This window comes from Procambarus clarkii, chromosome 21 (genome assembly GCF_040958095.1).
Source record: "Procambarus clarkii isolate CNS0578487 chromosome 21, FALCON_Pclarkii_2.0, whole genome shotgun sequence".
NCBI classification, from domain to species: Eukaryota; Metazoa; Arthropoda; class Malacostraca; order Decapoda; family Cambaridae; genus Procambarus; species Procambarus clarkii.
The window spans coordinates 34,406,665-34,413,184 of NC_091170.1; positions in this window are offsets into that span (position 1 = coordinate 34,406,665).

A 6,520-nucleotide genomic window follows, 5' to 3' on the forward strand; every position below is an offset into this window, starting at 1 on the left:
CCTCGGACTTGTCAGGTCAGAAGCGTACGAAACAGCACGGACCCCACCTAATCTATCAATGGCACTTGCGCATTAACCCGGGAAAGGTTACGTATTTAGCATCTAGCGACCGCAGCGTTACAGCTATTCACACATTAAGGACGGGTCGGGTTTGAGGGTTACCCGGGTTCCTTCCGGGTATGGGAAGGTGGGGGGGGTCTTGGGGGCGGGTTACGCTAGTGTAAGTAAGCTCCAGGCAGAGGCGGAAGTACTAGGTGGGTGACGGAACACTTGCAGACAGTACGAGGAAGAAAGTGTCCTTGAGAGAAAGAGTGAGAGTGAATATGCCTGAGAGAGAGAAGGTGTGAAAGAGAGAAAGTGAATGAGAGGGAAGTGATCTATCAGGGATTGATTGATTGATGAAGATTAAGGCACCCAAAAGGTGGCACGGGCGTGAATAGCCCGTAAGTGGTGGTCCTTTTGAGCCATTACCAGTATCAAGAGCTGATACTGGAGATCTGTGGAGGTGCGACTGCACCCTGCGTGACGGGAGATGTCTCCATCTATCAGGGAAAAGCGCCAAGTCTAAATAGCACTTGGAAGGTGTCAGGAAAAGGATTTGGGATGGGACGAGGGTTGGGGGAAGAAATATGGTGCCCAACCACTTGGACGGTCTGGGATTGAACCCCGACCTGCATGATGCGAGACCGTCGCTCTAACCGTCGAGGGATTTAGTGCGCTGTGGGAGCTTAGAGTATTACTTTCTAGATCATTGGAAACTGGTTCAGCATTATAGGATTACAGGTAAGGGGTGATTTAATGACTTATTTTATGTATTTGGGTGTAAGATGTAGGGAAAACTAAGAGGGTGAAATGGTTCATGTTAGAGTGATTAAGCCCATTAACACCCAGTAACTCAAGAAACCGTTTACACACAGAGATCACACTAACGTGATGCATCAAATGAACAAATCCACAAGGGCCGTGACGAGGATTCGAACCTGCGTCCGGGAGCATCCCAGACACTGCCTTAATCGACTGAGCTACGACAGGGTAAAAAGTTGAAACCGAAGTTCTACTGAACTTACTCAAGACTCAAACTTGAGTGAACTTAGTGTTCACTCAAGACACAGCATTGCCTGAGTCTAGTCATAGTATTTTGGTGGAGACAACCTTAAGTTTGCGACACTATCTTGAGGTTATCTTGAGAGGATTTCGGGGCTTTTTAGTGTCCCCGCGGCCCGGTCCTCGACCAGGCCTCCACCCTCAGGAAGCAGCCCGTGACAGCTGACTAACACCCAGGTACCTATTTTACTGTTAGGTAACAGGGGCATAGAGTGAAAGAAACTCTGCCATTATTTCTCGCCGGCGCCTGGGATCGATCCCAGGACCGCAGGATCACAAGTCCAGCGTGCTGTCCGCTCCGCCGACCAGCTCCACTATTGACACTATTTCGTAAAATATTACTCTTATTCCTCGTGGATTTCCTTTGTACGCGTCTTGGGTACTTGGAGTGATCTAACAGATTATATACATACGAAACTCCCGTTATCTTTGCACAAATTTATTCTACATGTATCTATATACTCAATACATGTATCATATGCTCTATATCTATATACTGTATTCTAATGTATTCTGCCATTGGAATTATCACTACCGGGCGAAGTAGCAGTGAATGGGGAGTGCGGGGCGCCCACTGTCACACCTGCAGTAGTGAAGGTGTTCCCTCGCATGATGTGAGAGGGATATATATATATTTTATATATATATTATATATATATTATATATATAATATATATATATATATATATATATATATATATATATATATTGTGAAGGTTTCCAACTCTCGGGGATGTTGAGAGGTTATCTTGAGATGATTGATGATGATTTCGGGGCTTTTAGTGTCCCCGCGGCCCGGTCCTCGACCAGGCCTCCACCCCCAGGAAGCAGCCCGTGACGGCTGACTAACACCCAGGTACCTATTTTATTGCTAGGTAACAAGGGCATAGGGTGAAAGCAACTTTGCCCATTGTTTCTCGCCGGCGCCTGGGATCGAACCCAGGACCACAGGATCACAAATCCAGCGTGCTGTCCGCTCGGCCGACCGGCTCCCCAGTGTCATACGCTGGAACACTGTGTTGTGGTGACCGTCTGTCACGTAACTCGTGGACCAGTTGTAAACACAACTCTGTGTAGGACCACCAGAGACACACAGACCCTTTCACACACGGAAGGTGGGGGGGGGGGTTGTGACCCCCCCCCCCCCCGCAAGAACCAGACCGTAGCAGCTGTCTAACTCCCAGGTACCTATTTACTGTTAGGTAACAAGTGCATCAGGGTGAAAGAAACTCTGCCCATTTGTTTCCGCCACCACCGGGGATTAAACCCGGAACCTCAGGACTACGAATCCAAACCGCTGTCCACTCAACTAGCTGTCAGGGCCCCCCTCGTCAGTCCCCTACCCACTTGAGGGTGCTGAAGCGAGTGACAGATAATTGGACACATATATGAATTTCTGGATGATTGACACCGCAGCTGGAGAAGGGATAACATCTTAAGGGTGTATTATGAGTGCCAAGGAAGGAGTGGTCATGAGGCAAGGGTGAGTAAGGGGGGGGGTCCCACTGTGGAGACGAGTAGGGACTCACTGAGTGGGTCAAACACCCAAAACTCGACCTGCATCACAATTTGGTTTAAATTTGCACTCTTATCATCTTGCACAAGAACGTCTCCTTCACCCTTCTCTATTAGATGGTTTTTCTCCTCTTCCTCTTCCTCTCTTCTTCCTCATCCTCTCTTCTTCCCCCTTCTTCTTCATCTTTATACATCTCTTACCTCGCTTCTTTCATGGCCAATCTCAACCTCCTGCCTCAGATCACCCATTACATCAGTTCTCCCCTACATCAATCATCCCCTACATCAATCATCCCCTACATCAATCCTCCCTTACATCAATCCTCCCTTACATCAATCCTCCCCTACATCAATCCTCTCCTACATCAATCCTCCCTTACATCAATCCTCCCCTACATCAATCCTCCCTACATCAATCCTCCCTTACATCAATCCTCCCCTACATCAATCCTCCCCTACATCAATCCTCCCCTACATCAATCCTCCCCTTCATCAATCCTCCCCTCCATCTATTACTTTACCCCAGCTAAAGTGTCCACTCACCTTCATAAACACTTCTAAGACACTTTTAATACCACATAATCTGCATCAGTGAGTACCTAACATATCCTCCCGATAGAATAATACTTTTGTGTAACTATGTTGACGACCTTCAAGAGGAAACTAGATTGTTTCCTTCAAGGAGTGCCAGACCAACCGGGCTGTGGTGGGTATGTGGGCCTGCGGGCCGCTCCGAGCAACAGGCTGGTGGACCAAACTCTCACAAGTCAAGTCTGGCCCCGGGCCGAGCTTGGGGAGTAGAAGAACTCCCAGAACCCCATCAACCAGGTATCGTCCAAATATCGACGTAATGGACAAATGGTAAGTAGAGTTTGGCACTATTCATTTTATAGAGCCCGGAAAAATATATACCTAAATACTAAAGTTTAAGGCCCCAGGCCTACGAGAACGCACATTGGTGTACTATTAGACCTAGGATGGTTAGGTTAGGGTTTCCCTTTATTGATCTTCAGTGTAGGCTTCAGTCGCCCATAGTCATCTATTGTGTCTACTAAAGCAAGCCAGTTGTTGTTGTTGTTTAAGATTCGCTACCTGAAACAAAAAAGTTCCAAGCAGCACGGGCTATGGTGATCCCGTAGTGACAAGCCAGTTGACTTACCGAATTCTATATTGTACCTACTGCTGACTTAAAACACCGGATAGGTATAAGTGCTGATAGATAGGAAGTGCTAGATAAGTACTTAATGGTAAGTAATGAGAGATAAATAGTGATAGGAAAGTATACGGTGTTCAGATTCTTAATTAATATCTTGATCTCAAGAAAAATTCTTTAAAACTTAAAAAATTATATAGAACGCGATTTTTTTTTAATTGACGCAACGTGTTTTCAGGCTAGGCTCGTTAAGGCGGCGGCCAATCAACAACATGCTGTGTATTCATAATTTGTATTTAAGGTAATATTACATATTAATTTATATTTGACAAAATAGAACACCCGCCGCTTCACCCACCACAACACCCTCCACAACACCCACCACAACACCCACCACAACACCCACCACAACACCCGCCACAACACCCGCCACAACACCCACCACAACACCCACCACAACACCCACCACAACACCCACCACAACACCCACCACAACACCCGCCACAACACCCACCACAACACCCACCACAACACCCACCACAACACCCGCCACCACAACTCAATGTGTCTCGAGGCGTTGATCTTGATATTCCTGTCACGGAGCAGCGCCAACACGTAAGGTCACCCAGGAGCTCTGCCCGCCTCCTGCTTCCTACTACAGGAGGAAGCACTCATTCACCCCCTTCAGTATATATAATATATATATATATATATATATAATATATATATATATATATATATATATATAATATATATATATATATATATATATTATATATATATATATATGCCGGCCACCCTACCGCTATTGCAGACGTAGTCGCCAAGAACGACCACGTACTCTTCACCTGTACTATTAATAACCTACTAGAGCTAAAAACACACCGCTGAAGCGCCACTACAAACGCATGAAGCCACTCTCGGACTTGTACCGCAGGAGCCAGGAGTCATACCCACTTCCTGAGGCCCTGACGTCAGGTCCTGACCCACTTCCTGAGGTCCAGACCTTATACCCACTACCACAGGTCCTGACGTCAGACCCACTACCTCAGGGTTTGACGTCAGACCCACTACCACAGGTCCTGACGTCAGACCTACTACCACAGGTCCTGACGTCAGACCTACTACCTCAGGGTTTGATGTCAGACCCACTATCTCAGGCTTTGACGTCCGACTCACTACCTTTGCTGTGCCCATCACAAGACCTAGCAGCTCAACCAACCACCTCCAATGAAGCGATTCCAACCACAGAAGAAACACCAAAACATTTACCCAAACTACTATTGTTTACAACAACGTCAGCGTTTTTAACGAATGCACAAGGAAATAGGACTGCAAACAAGGAAATCGACGACTGTAAATACTCAGTGGAATACGCGTCAAAATCTAAGTCCCACATATACTTCGGAACGTCCTCTGAGTACCAAGACACCATAACAGAAAACTACAAGTTTTTAAGCATATACTAAAGAAAAAGCCGACAACACATGTACCGGGCCACCAGTTAACTACAAACCATTAAGTGACTGACTATACGTTGTATTAATCAAATATTTTCTAAATATTAGTGAAGCACAAGACATCAAAGCACAACTTCTAGCAGATGAAATTCCAGTCAACAGAGCAAATAAATTTATGGGCAGAGTATAAGAAGGAGAACTGAGAGATGCAGACACGGCTGACCTTCCAAGACGTCCCTCAGCTTGACCTGGTCTGGGCCAAAGGTTATCTCCATCATTTATTTATTTATTTATTTATTTATATACAAGAAGGTACATTGGGGGTTAACAGAGAACATAGAGTTTAAGTGGAAATTACATTCTTGTAAAGCCACTAGCAAGCATATCAACTGGAAGTGGACATCCCACGTCCAACTCAGCGTTTCAAATGAAAAGAAATTAACCATATCTCAAATGGCTGCACAAAAGACTTCAAATGTGGAAATTGCTCAGAACCTCAATACACGAAAACGTGCAAATTGATATTCGAATTGAAATTTCTAAAGAATGTGTGTGTGTACAAAGAACATAAACATGGTGTAGTGGTAAGACACTCGCCTGGCGTTCCGCGAGCGCTTTGTCATGGGTTCGTATCCTGGCCGGGGGATTTACTGGGCGCAAATCCTTAACGCAAATCCTTAGCCTCTATTTAACGCAACAGTAAAATGTGTACTTGGTTGTAACAACGATTCTTCGTGGCGGGGATCGTATTCCAGGGACCTGCCCGAAACGCTACGCGTACTAGTGGCTGTACAAGAATGTAACAACTCTTGTATATATCTCCAAAAAAAAAAAATAAGTACAATTATGGGGACACGAGTTACACAAACTAATGAAGCCAGTATTACGTAAAGGGTTTCCCGCAAAACTTTAAAAAAGTTGGATTTAAAAAGTTAATTAAAAGTGGAAGAAGAAAAAAAGCTAAAAAAATTTAAAAAGTTCAACAAAAATAACAGATGAATACCATAAAAATGTGATACTTAATGATGACACGCAGAGACCCCGTAACTGACATTATGGAGTCAGTAGTTCTGTACAGTAGTTTAATAACAATAATTAATTTGTTTAATAATTCATTGTGTCGGGGGGACAGGCAGCCAGAGTGTATTCATACACGTTAGGCTTATCTCGAGCTCCCTCCCCCCCCTCCCCCCCACAAGGTCGAATTACTGATCCCGCCCAGGATGCAACCCCCACAACATCTGAGAACCAATTTACTGCTAGGTGAACAGGTTCATTAAGTGAAAGA